This window comes from Oncorhynchus gorbuscha, linkage group LG03 (assembly GCF_021184085.1).
Source record: "Oncorhynchus gorbuscha isolate QuinsamMale2020 ecotype Even-year linkage group LG03, OgorEven_v1.0, whole genome shotgun sequence".
Taxonomy (NCBI): domain Eukaryota; kingdom Metazoa; phylum Chordata; class Actinopteri; order Salmoniformes; family Salmonidae; genus Oncorhynchus; species Oncorhynchus gorbuscha.
In genome coordinates, this window is record NC_060175.1 from 1,239,247 (window position 1) to 1,256,946 (window position 17,700).

A 17,700-nucleotide genomic window follows, 5' to 3' on the forward strand; every position below is an offset into this window, starting at 1 on the left:
AATAACCTGTTAGGGGGAATAACCTGTTAGGGGGATAACCTGTTAGGGGGAATAACCTGTTAGGGGAATAACCTGTGTAAATGAAATCTGTTGCTGTATTTGTTTGTGTTATCTGTGATGGTTTTGTTTGTCTTGTGTAGTTTCTTAATCATTGTACCTAAACTGTATGTGTAAACATGTATACGCAGGGCCCAGCTGTAAAAGAGACCTTGGTCTCAGTCTGTTGTTGAAATAAAGGTAGAATAATAATAATACCTGCTGGAGCGTACAGGTCAAATCAAATCAAATGTTATTTGTCACATACACATGGTTAGCAGATGTTAATGCGAGTGTAGCGAAATGCTTGTGCTTCTAGTTCCGACAATGCATTAATAACTGTTACGGATACAGTTATCCTGTGTGTGTGTATCCTGTGTGTGTGTTTCTTTTCTCTCCTTCTCCCCTCACAGGTGAAAACCATCACTCCCCAATCAGTCAACAATCAATCATCAATCAGAAGACACACCTCCTACTTCCTATCCTATCACAGTTCCTTCCCCATGGTTTAAAAACCCCATAATTTGTTTGTTCTAGAGCTCAATCTCTCTGTAAATGCCATGTCTGTAGGTCTCTGTGTTTCACTCTCGCTTTGTGTCTTAACCTCTCTTTTGTTTAAAGCACATCCATAGCACTTTGTCATCACCTGTGAGTATTGTTTTTGGTTATGGTGTTTGTTTGTTTGCTGGTGGGAAAAGGGGAAACCAAGACAAGTCGCCCATGGCCATACACTACCCGTAGGTGAACTTTGTTAAATATACTAGTTAGAACTGGGCGGACCACCCACTGTATTTTTGGTTAGTTAGTTGTTGTTAAAGTAGGCTAGTCTAGCTTAGGGGTGTGTTTTTGTATATTTATTGTTTCTTTCCTTGGGTCCAGCTCAGCCCCTTTTCCTGCTCCCCCCATTACCGTGTGTTTATAAATAAACCTAGAGTTTGACGGTAGATTTCTGTTGTCGTGGTTATTTCGTGCACAATTTTACTTTGTCACAATAATAATTTGCATGAGTTATGTTACGGGTCTCATTACCATCCCCCCTAGACTGTCGGGCCAAAAGGGATTCGTAACATAAGTGGGGGCTCGTCCGGGATCTGTCATAACTGACACCCATGCCGCTCATGTAGATTGTTGTAGTGGTATAGTTCAGTGTTGAGCGTCATAGCTGAAGTAGCATTAGTGTTTGCTATTTTCTTTGGCACTTGTGAAGTAGTGTAAAATGACTACTTTTGATTTGAGATCCTTTTTTGGATAACCCTTCGTGGGAGGTTTTTGACAAATGTCGTAGAGTTGATTTAATGACCTTGCTGACCATTATTCAGTATCGATTCCGCAGAGTTTAGTTAAGGCAGAGGTTAAACGGCTAGTATTAAATGTATTGTTGGAAGAGCAGGTGCTTGTGTTACCGCTGCCTGAGTCTACTACCCTTGTAGGGGATGTTGCTGCTCCTGTAAGCCCATTGGTGTCTGATAATGAGGGCGAGGCTAAAACACCAGCCACATTGTCCCGTTTTGATCCACTCTCCCCACTGTCAAATGGTGATGCCAGGAGGGATGTCCGTTTAGCACAGTTCCAACTGGAGGTGGAAGAGAGAGCCCAAATTAGGCAAGAGACTCTCCAGTTGGAGATGTGTAAAATAGAGGCAGAAAAAGAACGAAAACAACGGCATTTGGAGATGTGTAAAATTGAGGCAGACAGAGAACAAAGGCAGTTGGAGTTCAAAATGCGCCAGATGGAACTGGAGGCAGAGACAGCGAGGCTAGCCTCCGGTCCTACTGTGCCTGTTTGTGAGCCGTCCTCACCTGCTGTGTCAAACACGTTTGACATTAGTAGGCAGATTGCCTTAGTACCTTTGTTCAGAGAGTCAGAGGTTGACTCCTATTTTTGTGTATTTGAGCGTATAGCCATAGCATTGAAATGGCCTGAAGAGGTATGGTGCCTATTACTTCAGTGTAAATTAACTGGTAAAGCCCAAGAGGTTTTGTCAGCGTTACCTCTGGAGGACAGTTTGAATTACGAAGTGGTCAAAGCTACTGTTCTTCGTGCCTATGAGCTTGTGCCTGAAGCATACCGACAGAGATTTAGGTCTCATAGAAAGTCTTCTAGTAAGACTTATGTGGAATTTGCTAGAGACAAGGGAAATCTGTTTGATAAATGGCATGCTGCTAGTAAGGTAACTGATTTCAACTCTCTCCGGGAGTTAATCTTGTTGGAAGAGTTTAAAAATTGCTTACCCGAACGCATTGTAGTTTACCTAAACGAACAGAAAGTATCCTGTCTGGCAGAAGCGACTGTGTTGGCAGACGAGTTTGTGTTGACGCACAAGAGTGTGTTTTTGGCTCAAACCGAGAGTAGAGCCACTGAGTTTCCTACCTTTAGCCCTAGTCGGCCAGCAGTAGTATGTCAAGCACGCCAGAAGAATGAGCGTCCATGTTTCTATTGTCATAAAGTAGGACATATGATTAATGATTGCTTCCTGCTTAAACGCAAACAAGTGATGCCTCTTCGTGCCAAGCCACCAACAGGTGTTGCTCTAATTCGTACGGTTGTGAGGTCTGCAACAAAACAGGTGCCTCAGGGTAACTGTAGTTTGAAAGACCCAGTCCCCGACCGCCGTTATGAACCATTCATTTTCGAGGGGTTTGTGTCCCTAACGAATGACGAAGCGTCTCAACGACCGGTTAAAATCCTTAGATACTGGTGCGGCGCAGTCGTTTATATTGTCTGATGTGTTGCCCTTATCTGACGATACATACTGTGGTTCCAGTGTGTTAGTGCAGGGTATTGAAATGGGTTTTGTGCCATTGCACTTTGTGAAAGTACACTCTGAGTTGATCAGTGGAATATTCAGAGTGGGGGTACGCCCTATGTTGCCAGTGAATGGTGTGACCTTTATAATGGGTAACGATATTGCCGGAGGAAAGGTAGTACCCGTATTGGAAGTATTGGATAAAAGTGACCACTCTCTCTCTAATGAGCTGGCACAGAGTTATCCACATGTGTTCCCCGCTTGTGCTGTCACTCGTGCTCAGGCACGACAAGAGGGTGACGAGATAGATTTGTCGAACACTGTTCTGTTCAAAGAGGTTGATCAAGAGGATGGATTGTGTGATACCTCTGAGAAGCTGATCACCTCTGACAAACAGCCCAGGAAAGAATCAAAGAACGTTGAACTTATTGCTGATGCAATACAGTTACCAGTCACTCGTGAGCAGCTGATTGCTAACCAAAAGGTTGACAACAAGCTTGCTAAATGTTTTTCTAGTGTTGTCTCATTGGAAGATGTGAAGAAGAAGAATGTGGCTTACTTCATTGATGGTAATCTCCTCATGCGTAAATGGAAATCCCATGTTGACGCGATGGAGATTGGAATGCTGTTTACCAAATAGTGATTCCTACAGCTTTTCGACAAAATGTGTTATCCCTTGCTCATGATCACCAGTGGTCTGGTCATTTAGGAATCACAAAAACTTATGATCGGATCCTTCGACATTTCTTTTGGCCGGGTTTAAAACAAGATGTGGGTCAGTTTTGTCGGACATGCCACACATGTCAGATAACAGGAAAACCAAATCAGGTTATTCCTCCCGCTCCTCTTTGTCCCATACCTGGCATAGGTGAACCATTTGAGCATGTGGTGGTTGATTGTGTCGGACCGTTACCGAAGATAAAATCGGGTAACCAGTTTTTGTTAACGATAATGTGTATGGCTACAAGATACCCCGAGGCCATTCCTCTGAGAAGGATTACAGCCCCGGTAGTGAGTAAAGCCTTAATAAAATTCTTCACGACATTCGGGTTACCTAGGGTGGTACAAAGCGATCAAGGAACCAATTTCCTATCCAAGCTCTTCAGGCAGGTGTTAAAATCCTTGTCAATTACGCACCGTGTGTCAAGCGCCTATCACCCAGAGTCTCAGGGGTGCACTTGAAAGATGGCATCAGACACTGAAGTCTATGCTACGTAAATATTGTTTGGAATCTGAGAAAGATTGGGATGAGGGAGTTCCTCTAGTTTTGTTTGCTGCTCGTGAAACTGTGCAGGAGTCCCTAGGTTTCAGCCCGGCTGAACTGGTGTTTGGTCACACAGTAAGAGGAACAATGAAAGTCCTTAAAGAACAGTTCTTGTCCCAAGAGTTGTGTACCAGAGATGAGAATGTGTTGGACTACGTTAGTCGCTTTCGTGAGCGCCTACACCAAGCTTGTGCTCTCGCAAAGGAAGCTCTGTCTTACTCACAGAGGAGCATGAAAAGACACTATGATAAAGAGGCTGTTTCTCGTCCACTACAGCCAGGTGACCAAGTACTGGTGTTATTACCTGTTCCAGGATCTTCACTGTCAGCTCGTTTCTCGGGTCCTTATTTAATTGAAAAGAAAATAAGTGAAACTGACTATGTGCTTCAAACTCCTGATAGACAACGCCAATCTCGTGTGTGTCACATTAACATGTTGAAAGCTTACCACACCCGACCCATCACACAGTTAGAGAGTTCAAAAACAGAGGAAGGTACTGCTGTCCCCTCTGCTACTACTGCTATGATAGTGGACTGTCATATTGATGATGTTGATGGCTTGGAGTTGCGCAATACTCAGCAGCAGTGTGTTAGATTGCCCAACTCAGAAATGCTGCTGTCTATCCAATCCGGTCTGGTTCATTTAACGGATGGACAGGCCAATGATATTGTGAGGCTACTACACAGTTTTCCATGTCTCTTTAATGACGTTCCTACTCACACAAATGTGTTGGAACATGACATTAATGTTGGAAATGCTACACCTATCAAGCAACACCCATATCGTATCAATGCTTCCAAGAGGAAGATAATGAGGGATGAGGTGAGATATTTGTTGGAGAATGACCTGGCTAAGCCAAGTTCAAGCCCTTGGAGTTCTCCTTGCATTCTGGTTCCTAAACCTGATGGTACGTCCAGGTTATGTACGGATTATCGAAAGGTAAATTCTGTCACAATGCCAGATTCGTTCCCGTTACCCCGACTGGACGACTGTATCGACACTATTGGTGCTGCTAAGTATGTAACTAAGTTAGACCTCTTAAAAGGTTACTGGCAGGTTCCGTTAACTTCACGTGCTTCTGAGATTTCTGCCTTTGTGACCCCAGACAACTTCCTACAATACTCAGTCATGGCTTTTGGGATGCGAAATGCACCAGCCACTTTCCAACGACTGGTTAACACCGTATTAGCTGGCGTTCCTAATTGTAGTGCATACCTTGATGACCTAGTGATTTATTCGTCTGAGTGGTCAGATCATGTTGACTCGCTAAGGGTAGTATGTGAACGGTTGGCAGCTGCTTCTCTAACCCTGAACTTGGCAAAGTGCGAGTTTGGGAAGGCTACTGTTACCTATCTCGGTAAAGAGGTTGGCCATGGACAGGTGCGCCCTGTTGGTGCCAAGGTCTTGGCTATAACTTCATTCCCTGCACCACCAGACGAGAGCTACGCCGCTTTCTAGGGATGGTTGGCTACTACCGTAGCTTCTGTAAAAATTTCTCTGCGGTAGTTGCTGCATTGACCGATTTACTTAGTCCGGCTAGATCATTTGTGTGGTCCGCTGATTGTAAGAGAGCTTTTGAATCAGCGAAAGCACTCTTATGTAGTACACCTGTACTTGCTGCTCCAGATTTTGAACAACCGTTCAAACTCGAGGTAGATGCTAGTGCCAGAGGTGCTGGTGCTGTTCTACTGCAGCAGGACAAGAGTGGAGTGGATCATCCCGTTTGTTATTTTTCACGTAAATTTAATAAATGTCAAACAAACTATGCGACAATAGAACAAGAAGCTCTTGCTTTGTTGTTGGCTCTGCAATACTTTGAAGTATATATTGGTTCCAGTGCCCTACCCGTGATTGTATATACTGACCATAACCCCTTAGTTTTTCTCCACCGAATGTACAACCAGAACCAGCGCCTTATGCGTTGGGCGCTGATTGTACAAAATTATAATTTGGAGATCCGCCACAAAAAGGGTTCTGATAATGTGTTGGCAGATGCTTTGTCTCGTGTGTGAGAATGATTTGTGTATGTTTTGCAAGGTTGTTGCTTTGTTGTGAGTATTCACTGAAATACTGTAGTCGCAACCCCTAGGGTTGCTCTTTTAAGGGTGGGAGTGTTACGGATACAGTTATCCTGTGTGTGTGTATCCTGTGTGTGTGTTTCTTTTCTCTCCTTCACCCCTTACAGGTGAAAACCATCACTCTCCAATCAGTCAACAATCAATCATCAATCAGAAGACACACCTCCTACTTCCTATCCTATCACAGTTCCTTCCCCATGGTTTAAAAACCCCATCATTTGTTTGTTCTAGAGCTCAAGCTCTCTGTAAATGCCATGTCTGTAGGTCTCTGTGTTTCACTCTCGCTTTGTGTCTTAACCTCTCTTTTGTTTAAAGCACCTCCATAGCACTTTGTCATCACCTGTGAGTATTGTTTTTGGTTATGGTGTTTGTTTGTTTGCTGGTGGGAAAAGGGGGAAACCAAGACAAGTCGCCCATGGGCATACACTACCCGTAGGTGAACTTTGTTAAATACACTAGTTAGAACTGGGCAGACCACCCACTGTATTTTTGGTTAGTTAGTTGTTGTTAAAGTAGGCTAGTCTAGCTTAGGGGTGTGTTTTTGTATATTTATTGTTTCATTCCTTGGGTCCAGCTCAGCCCCTTTTCCTGCTCCCCCCATTACCGTGTGTTTATAAATAAACCTAGAGTTTGACGGTAGATTTCTGTTGTCGTGGTTATTTCGTGCACACTTTTACTTTGTCACAATAATAATTTGCATGAGTTATGTTACGGGTCTCATTACCATCCCCCCTAGACTGTCGGGCCAAAAGGGATTCGTAACATAAACCAACAAGTAATCTAGCTAACAATTCCAAAACTACTACCTTATAGACACAAGTGTAAAGGGATAAAGAATATGTACATAAAGATATATGAATGAGTGATGGTACAGAGCGGCATAGGCAAGATACAGTAGATGGTATTGAGTGCAGTATATACATATGAGATGAGTATGTAAACAAAGTGGCATAGTTAAAGTGGCCAGTGATACATGTATTACATAAAGATGCAGTAGATGATATAGAGTACAGTATATACGTATACATATGAGATGAATAATGTAGGGTATGTAAACATTATATTAGGTAGCATTGTTTAAAGTGGCTAGTGATATATTTTACATCATTTCCCATCAATTCCCATTATTAAAGTGGCTGGAGTTGAGTCAGTGTGTTGGCAGCAGCCACTCAATATTAGTGGTGGCTGTTTAACAGTCTGATGGCCTTGAGATAGAAGCTGTTTTTCAGTCTCTTGGTCCCAGCTTTGATGCACCTGTACTGACCTCGCCTTCTGGATGATAGCGGGGTGAACAGGCAGTGGCTCGGGTGGTTGTTGTCTGTTCTTCACGATGCTGTCTGTGTGGGTGGACCAATTCAGTTTGTCTGTGATGTGTACGCCGAGGAACTTAACTTACTACCCTCTCCACTACTGTCCCATCAATGTGGATAGGGGAGTGTTCCCTCTGCTGTTTCCTGAAGTCCACAATCATCTCCTTAGTTTTGTTGACGTTGAGTGTGAGGTTATTTTCCTGACACCACACTCCGAGGGCCCTCACCTCCTCGCTGTAGGCCGTCTCGTCATTGTTGGTAATCAATCCTACCACTGTTGTGTCGTCCGCAAACTTGATGATTGAGTTGGAGGCGTGCGTGGCCATGCAGTCATGGGTGAACAGGGAGTACAGGAGAGGGCTCAGAACGCACCCTTGTGGGGCCCCAGTGTTGAGGATCAGCGGGGTGGAAATGTTGTTGCCTACCCTCACCACCTGGGGGCGGCCCGTCAGGAAGTCCAGTACCCAGTTGCACAGGGCGGGGTCGAGACCCAGGGTCTCGAGCTTAATGACGAGCTTGGAGGGTACTATGGTGTTAAATGCTGAGCTGTAGTCGATGAACAGCATTCTCACATAGGTATTCCTCTTGTCCAGATGGGTTAGGGCAGTGTGCAGTGTGGTTGCGATTGCGTCGTCTGTGGACCTATTTGGGCGGTAAGCAAATTGGAGTGGGTCTAGGGTATCAGGTAGGGTGGAGGTGATATGGTCCTTGACTAGTCTCTCAAAGCACTTCATGATGACGGAAGTGAGTGCTACGGGGCGGTAGTCGTTTAGCTCAGTTACCTTAGCTTTCTTGGGAAAAGCAACAATGTTTTGCATGTTTTAGTTGTGGGCCGTGTCAGTGGCACTGTATTGTCCTCAAAGCGGGCAAAAAAGTTATTTAGTCTGCCTGGGAGCAAGACATCCTGGTCCGTGACTGAGCTGGTTTTCTTTTTGTAATCCGTGATTGACTGTAGACCCTGTCACATACCTCTTGTGTCTGAGCCGTTGAATTGAGTTTCTACTTTGTCTCTATACTGACGCTCGCAGTGGTGGTGGGTAGTATATGGGGCTTTGGTGACAAAATTCATGGCACTTCGAAAGACTGCATCCAGTTAGCTGAGTGTTGGAGACTATTTTGTAAATTACATCATCGAGGATCGGTAGGATGGTCAGTTTTACGAGGATATGTTTTGCAGCATGAGTGAAGGAGGCTTTGTTGTGAAATTGGATGCCAATTCTAGATTTAATTTTGGATTGGAGATGCTTAATGTGATTCTGGAAGGAGAGTTTACAGTCTAACTAGACACCTAGGTATTTGTAGTTGTCCACATATTCTAAGTCAGAACCGTCCAGAGTAGTGATGCTGGACGGGCGGGCAGGTGTGGGCAGTGATTGGTTGAAGAGCATGCATTTAGTTTTACATTTAAGAGCAGTTGGAGGCCACGGAGGGAGAGTTGTATGGCATTGAAGCTCATCTGGAGGTTAGTTAACACAGTGTCCAAAGAAGGGCCAGAAGTATACAGAATGGTGTCGTCTGCGTAGCGGGGATCGGAGAATCACCAGCAGCAAGAGTGACATCATTGATGTATACAGAGAAAATAGTCGGCCCGAGAATTGAACCCTGTGGCACCACCATAGAGACTGCCAGAGGTACGGACAACAGGCCCTCCAATTTGACACATGGAACTCTGTCTGAGAAGTAGTTGGTGAACCAGGCGAGGCAGTCATTTGAGAAACCAAGGCTGTTTAGTCTGCCGATAAGAATGTGGTGATTTACAGTCGAAAGCCTTGGCCAGGTCGATGAATATAGCTGCACAGTATTGTCTCTTATCGATGGCGGTTATGATATCGTTTAGGACCTTGAGCGTGGCTGAGGTGCACCCATGACCAGCTCTGAAGCCAGATTGCATAGTGGAGAAGGTACGGTGGGATTCGAAATGGTCGGTGATCTGTTTGTTATATAAAATAATATAATAACTTGGCTTTCGAAGACCTTAGAAAGGCAGGGTAGGATAGATATAGGTCTGTAGCAGTTTGGGTTTAGAGTGTCTCCCCCTTTGAAGAGGGGGATGATCGCGGCAGATTTCAAATTTTTGGGGATCTCAGACAATATGAAAGAGAGGAACAAGCTAGTAATATGGGTTGCAAAAATTGACGGATAATTTTAGAAAGAGCGTGTCTAGATTGTCTTGCCCGGCTGATTTGTAGGGGTCCAGATTTTGCAGTTCTTTCAGAACATCAGCTATCTGGATTTGGGTGAAGGAGTAATGAGGGAGGCTTAGGCTAGTTGCTGTGGGTGGTGCAGGGCTGTTGACCGGTGTAGGGGTAGCCAGGTAAAAAGCATGGCCAACCGTAGCAAAATTATTCTTGAAATTCTCAATTATCGCAGATTTATTGGTGGTGACAGTATTTCCTAACCTCAGTTCAGTGGACAGCTGGGAGGAGGTGCTCTTATTCTCCATGGACTTTACAGTGTTTCCTAGCCTCAGTTCAGTGGACAGCTGGGAGGAGGTGCTCTTATTCTCCATGGACTTTACAGTGTTTCCTAGCCTCAGTGCAGTGGACAGCTGGGAGGAGGTGCTCTTATTCTCCATGGACTTTACAGTGTTTCCTAACCTCAGTTCAGTGGACAGCTGGGAGGAGGTGCTCTTATTCTCCATGGACTTTACAGTGTTTCCTAGCCTCAGTGCAATGGACAGCTGGGAGGAGGTGCTCTTATTCTCCATGGACTTTACAGTGTCCCAGAACGTTTTGTAGTTTGTGCTATAGGATGCACATTTCTGTTTGAAAAAGATAACCTTTGCTTTCCTAACTGCCTGTGTATATTGCTTCCTAACTTCCCTGAAAAGTTGCATATCGCGAAGGCTTTTCTATGCTAATGCAGTACGCCACAGAGTGTTTTTGTGCTGGTCAAGGGCAGTCAGGTCTGGAGAGAACCAAGGGCTATATCTGTTCCTGATTCTAAATTGTTTGAATGGGGCATGCTTATTTAAGATGGTGAGGAAGGCACTTTTAAAGAATATCCTGGCATCTTCTACTGACGGAATGAGGTCAATATCCTTCCAGGATACCCGGGCCAGGCTGATTAGAAAGGCCTGTTCGCTGGTGGTCGTTTGACCGCGGACCCATAACGGATGCAGGCAATGAGGCAGTGATTGCTGAGATCCTGGTTGAAGACAGCAGAGATGTACTTGGAGGGCAGGTTGGTTAGGATGATATCTCTGAGTTTGCCCGTGTTTACGTATTTGGGGTTGTACCTGGTAGGTTTATTGATAATTTGTGTGATCTTGAGGGCATCAAGCTTAGATTGTAGGATGGCTGGGGTTTTAAGCATGTTCCAGTTTAGGTCACCTAACAGCACAAGCTCTGAAGATAAATGGGGGGCGATTAATTCACAAATGGTGTCCAGAGCACAGCTGGGGGCAGAGGGTGGTCTATAGCAAGCGGCAACAGTGAGAGACTTGTTTCTGGAAAGGTGGACTGATGTTTCGTTCTTTCATCTCGAGTTGAGAGTCCATAATGCAAACAGATCTTAAGGGATAATGCCAGATTTAAGAGAAGGAACATTTACTGTATTTCAGACTGAGGAACCCATGAATCCATCATACCTCTGGAAAAGCGTAATGTAAACCCCACAGCCTTAATGTGCTACTGGGAGAGGGGAGATTCTCTGAAATGGATCATTGCTTCTTCATAGGCCATGAAGAGTGGGCTGGCAGTAGGATCCCTGAGCAGACTGCACACTGAAAGGTCCTGATGCCCAATAGGAACTGAATCCCTGTTGTCGGACAATGATAAGAAAAACATATAGTATTACTATCAATCCCCCCAAAACCAAAACTTAACGTTAGTTAATTTAGCTATCTAAAGGCCTAATGTCCTGCTGATAATGCTCAGCAGTAACATCTGCTGCATCTTCAGTGTGCACAGTGAGAATAACCTAGTAATCACCCTACGATATAGTCTACCTGAGCTGAAGGCTAATGTCTAACCACAACTAGTGTCTAACCACAACATGCAATTGGCATGCTGACTGCAGCAATGTCCACGGGAGCTGTTGCCAGATAATTTAATGCTAATTTCTCTACCATAAGCCACCTCCGTCGTTTCAGAGAATTTCGCAGTACGTCCAACCAGCCTCAAAACCGCAGACCACATGTAACAACACCAGAGCAGGACCTCCACATCGTCAGAGACCAGCCACCCGGACAGCTGTGGGTTTGTACAATGGAATAATTTCTGGAAGAACTGTCAGAAACCATCTAAGGGAAGCTCATCCTCATCAGGGTCTTGACCTGAATGTAGTTTGGCATCGTAACCAACTTCATTTGGCAAATGCTCACCTTCGATGGCCACTGGCACGCTGGAGTAGTGTGCTCTTCACGGATGAATCCCAGTTTCAACTGTACCTGGCAGATGACAGACAGTGTGTATGGCATTGTGTGGGCGAGCGGCTTGCTGATGTCAACGTTGTGAACAGAGTGCCCCATGGTGGTGGTGGGGTTATGGTATGGGCAGGCATAAGCTACGGACAAGGAACACAATTGCATTTTATTGATGGCAATTTGAATGCACAGAGATACTGTCACGAGATCCTGAGGCCCATTGTCTTGCCATTCGTCCACCGCCATCACCTCATGTTTCAGCATGATAATGGACAGCCACATGTTCCAAGGATCTGTACACAATTCCTGGAAGCTGAAAATGTCCCAGTTCTTCCATGGACTTTATACTCACCAGACTTGTCACCCTTGGAGCATGTTTGGGATGCTCTGGATCGATGTGTACCACATCATGTTCCTGTTAGCACCAATATCTAGAAACTTCTCAGAGCCATTGAAGAGTAATGGGACAATATTCCACAGGCCACAATCAACAGCCTGATCAACTCTATGTGAAGGAGATGTGTCCTGCTGCATGAGGCAAATGGTGATCACACCAGATACTGACTGGTTTTCTGATCCATGACCCTACCTTTAAAAAAAAAAGTATCTGTATTCCCAGTCATGTGAAATCCATATATAGTGCCTAATAAATGTATTTCAATTGACTTATTTCCTTATTTGTATTTAAACTTTATTTAACTAGGCAAGTCAGTTAAGAAAAAATCTTATTTACAATGACAGCCGACCCCGGCCAAACCTTAACCTGAACGACGCTGGGCCAGTTGTGCACCGCCCTCTGTGACTCCCAATCACGGCCGGTTGTGATACAGCCTGGAATTGAACCAGGGTCTGTTGTGGCATCTCTAGCACTGAGATGAGGTGCCTCAGGCCGCTGTGATACAGCCTGGAATTGAACCAGGGTCTGTAGTGACACCTCTAGCACTGAGATGCAGTGCCTCAGACCGCTGCGACACTCGGGAGTCCTCCCTTATATGAACTGTAACTCAGTAAAATCTTTGAATTTGTTACATGTTGCATAGAAACTTTTGTTCATTATAGATGGTATCTTTGACCAAATCGCCATGGTGATGTGGGCCTTGCAGATGAATGTCACTCTGATATGTCAGACCTCCTCCTGATAACTATAGAGCTGCAGTGATGTAGGGAGCCTGTATGTCTGTATGCATGTCATGCTACTGGCATACTGGGTGAAGCATACCTGGGTTCAAATACTATTTGACATCATTTTAAACAGTATTCTCAAGCTGTGCTTGATCAAGTTTACCTGGCTTGATGAACCAATAGAAAAGTCCTGAAACTGTAAACCCCACCCACATCTGGCACACCAGGCAGTCTAGAGGAAACGCTCAAAGGAATATGTTGAATAGTATTTGAAAGCAAGCCTGGTGAACTAATAAACTGGACAGATGTTGAATAGTATTTGAACCCAGGCCTGGTAAACTAATAAACTGGACAGATGTTGAATAGTATTTGAACCCAGGCCTGGTAAACTAATAAACTGGACAGATGTTGAATAGTATTTGAACCCAGGCCTGGTGACCTAATAAACTGGACAGATGTTGAATAGTGTTTGAAAGCAGGCCTGGTGACCTAATAAACTGGACAGATGTTGAATAGTATTTGAACCCAGGCCTGGTAAACTAATAAACTGGACAGATGTTGAATAGTATTTGAAAGCAGGAATGGTAAACTAATAAACTAGACAGATGTTGAATAGTATTTGAACCCAGGCCTGGTGACCTAATAAACTGGACAGATGTTGAATAGTATTTGAAAGCAGGAATGGTAAACTAATAAACTAGACAGATGTTGAATAGTATTTGAACCCAGGCCTGGTGACCTAATAAACTGGACAGATGTTGAATAGTATTTGAACCCAGGCCTGGTGACCTAATAAACTGGACAGATGTTGAATAGTATTTGAACCCAGGCCTGGTGACCTAATAAACTGGACAGATGTTGAATAGTATTTGAACCCAGGCCTGGTGACCTAATAAACTGGACAGATGTTGAATAGTGTTTGAAAGCAGGCCTGGTGACCTAATAAACTGGACAGATGTTGAATAGTATTTGAACCCAGGCCTGGTGACCTAATAAACTGGACAGATGTTGAATAGTATTTGAACCCAGGCCTGGTGACCTAATAAACTGGACAGATGTTGAATAGTATTTGAACCCAGGCCTGGTGACCTAATAAACTGGACAGATGTTGAATAGTATTTGAACCCAGGCCTGGTGACCTAATAAACTGGACAGATGTTGAATAGTATTTGAACCCAGGCCTGGTGACCTAATAAACTGGACAGATGTTGAATAGTATTTGAACCCAGGCCTGGTGACCTAATAAACTGGACAGATGTTGAATAGTATTTGAACCCAGGCCTGGTGACCTAATAAACTGGACAGATGTTGAATAGTATTTGAACCCAGGCCTGGTGACCTAATAAACTGGACAGATGTTGAATAGTGTTTGAAAGCAGGCCTGGTGACCTAATAAACTGGACAGATGTTGAATAGTATTTGAACCCAGGCCTGGTGACCTAATAAACTGGACAGATGTTGAATAGTATTTGAACCCAGGCCTGGTGACCTAATAAACTGGACAGATGTTGAATAGTATTTGAACCCAGGCCTGGTGACCTAATAAACTGGACAGATGTTGAATAGTATTTGAACCCAGGCCTGGTGACCTAATAAACTGGACAGATGTTGAATAGTATTTGAACCCAGGCCTGGTGACCTAATAAACTGGACAGATGTTGAATAGTATTTGAACCCAGGCCTGGTGACCTAATAAACTGGACAGATGTTGAATAGTATTTGAACCCAGGCCTGGTGACCTAATAAACTGGACAGATGTTGAATAGTATTTGAACCCAGGCCTGGTGACCTAATAAACTGGACAGATGTTGAATAGTGTTTGAAAGCAGGAATGGTAAACTAATAAACTGGACAGATGTTGAATAGTATTTGAACCCAGGCCTGGTGACCTAATAAACTGGACAGATGTTGAATAGTATTTGAACCCAGGCCTGGTGACCTAATAAACTGGACAGATGTTGAATAGTATTTGAACCCAGGCCTGGTGACCTAATAAACTGGACAGATGTTGAATAGTGTTTGAAAGCAGGAATGGTAAACTAATAAACTGGACAGATGTTGAATAGTATTTGAACCCAGGCCTGGTGACCTAATAAACTGGACAGATGTTGAATAGTGTTTGAAAGCAGGCCTGGTGACCTAATAAACTGGACAGATGTTGAATAGTGTTTGAAAGCAGGCCTGGGGGAAAGAAGGGTGTAGTCATAATAATATCAGGTCTCTGGACCAGTCACCCAGACCAGAACCTGAGAGTTCAACTATGAATCCAGATGTTGGTGTGTGTGTGTAAATATATCTCTCTCTTTCTCTCTCTCTCTCTTTCAAGGGGCTTTATTGGCATGGGAAACATGTGTTAACATTGCCAAAGCAAGTGAGGTAGATAATATACAAATGTGAAATAAACAATAAAAATAAACAGTAAACACATCTCTCTCTAAACCCCTCCCTCCCTGTCTCCCTCCCTGTCTTCCTCCCTGTCTCCCTCCCTGTCTCCCTCCCTCCACCCTCCCTCCACCCCCTCTGTCTCCCTCTATTTCCCTCCCTCCACCCCCTCCCTCCACCCCTCTGTCTCCCTCTCTTTTTCTCTGTAGAGTGGTAGTGATCCCTGAGAACAGAGAGAGTGTGTCTGAATCCTTGAGGAGGACTACAAAGCTAAACCTCAAAACACTGTGAAAAACATCTTCACTCTCATTGCTTTCAATCCATCTGGTTTCATCATGGCTGGTCCCCCACCAGTTGAACAGACATTACGTCACAGTGCCCTTGTCCTCCTCCTGCTGAGTGTGAGTGGTAGCCTGGGCCAGAAGGACTGTACAGGTGTAGACTGCCCTGATCTGAGTAACTGTATTGAGGAGCGGCTGGAAGCTGGGGCTTGCTGTACTACCTGCGTTCAGATTGGGTGTACCTGTGAGGGCTACCAGTACTACGACTGTGTCCATGCTGGCTTTAAGAATGGTCATGTTCCCGAGGGGCAGTCCTACTTCGTGGACTTCGGGAGTACGGAGTGTTCGTGCCCGGAAGGTGGCGGACGGATTGGCTGTCACTTCATGCCCTGTCCTGACGTCCCTGCTAACTGCATCGAGGTGTCTGAGCCGGCTGACGGCTGTGTCACCTGCGACCGTATCGGCTGTGTCCATGACAACCAGAAGTACGAGGCCGGACACTCCTTTCACCTTGTTGCCTGTGAGGTCAGTTTGTTCTCTCTACCTTTACCTGTGAAGTCTGTCTGTTATCTACCTTTACCTGTGAAGTCTGTCTGTTATCTACCTTTACCTGTGAGGTCAGTTTGTTCTCTCTACCTTTACCTGTGAGGTCAGTTTGTTCTCTCTACCTTTACCTGTGAGGTCAGTTTGTTCTCTCTACCTTTACCTGTGAGGTCAGTTTGTTCTCTCTACCTTTACCTGTGAGGTCAGTTTGTTCTCTCTAACTTTACCTGTGAGGTCAGTTTGTTCTCTCTACCTTTACCTGTGAGGTCAGTTTGTTCTCTCTACCTTTACCTGTGAGGTCAGTTTGTTCTCTCTACCTTTACCTGTGAGGTCAGTTTGTTCTCTCTACCTTTACCTGTGAAGTCTGTCTGTTATCTACCTTTACCTGTGAAGTCTGTCTGTTATCTACCTTTACCTGTGAGGTCAGTTTGTTTTCTCTACCTTTACCTGTGAAGTCTGTCTGTTATCTACCTTTACCTGTGAGGTCAGTTTGTTCTCTCTACCTTTACCTGTGAGGTCAGTTTGTGAAGTCTGTCTGTTATCTACCTTTACCTGTGAGGTCAGTTTGTTCTCTCTACCTTTACCTGTGAGGTCAGTTTGTTCTCTCTACCTTTACCTGTGAGGTCAGTTTGTTCTCTCTACCTTTACCTGTGAGGTCAGTTTGTTCTCTCTACCTTTACCTGTGAGGTCAGTTTGTTCTCTCTACCTTTACCTGTGAAGTCTGTCTGTTATCTACCTTTACCTGTGAGGTCAGTTTGTTCTCTCTACCTTTACCTGTGAGGTCAGTTTGTTCTCTCTACCTTTACCTGTGAAGTCTGTCTGTTATCTACCTTTACCTGTGAGGTCAGTTTGTTCTCTCTACCTTTACCTGTGAGGTCAGTTTGTGAAGTCTCTCTACCTCTCTCTACCTTTACCTGTGAGGTCAGTTTGTTCTCTCTACCTTTACCTGTGAGGTCAGTTTGTTCTCTCTACCTTTACCTGTGAGGTCAGTTTGTTCTCTCTACCTTTACCTGTGAAGTCTGTCTGTTATCTACCTTTACCTGTGAGGTCAGTTTGTTCTCTCTACCTTTACCTGTGAGGTCAGTTTGTTCTCTCTACCTTTACCTGTGAGGTCAGTTTGTTCTCTCTACCTTTACCTGTGAGGTCAGTTTGTTCTCTCTACCTTTACCTGTGAGGTCAGTTTGTTCTCTCTACCTTTACCTGTGAGGTCAGTTTGTTCTCTCTACCTTTACCTGTGAGGTCAGTTTGTTCTCTCTACCTTTACCTGTGAAGTCTGTCTGTTATCTACCTTTACCTGTGAAGTCTGTCTGTTATCTACCTTTACCTGTGAGGTCACTTTTACCTGTTCTCTCTACCTTTACCTGTGAAGTCTGTCTGTTATCTACCTTTACCTGTGAAGTCTGTCTGTTATCTACCTTTACCTGTGAGGTCAGTTTGTTCTCTCTACCTTTACCTGTGAAGTCTGTCTGTTATCTACCTTTACCTGTGAAGTCTGTCTGTTATCTACGTTTACCTGTGAGGTCAGTTTGTTCTCTCTACCTTTACCTGTGAGGTCAGTTTGTTCTCTCTACC

The 17,700-nt window shown here is 44.5% G+C and overlaps 1 pseudogene; it reads left to right on the top strand.

Moving 5' to 3' along the window:
• Window positions 1-17,700, top strand: part of LOC124032162 — a 182,518-nt pseudogene that overhangs the window by 25,862 nt on the left and 138,956 nt on the right.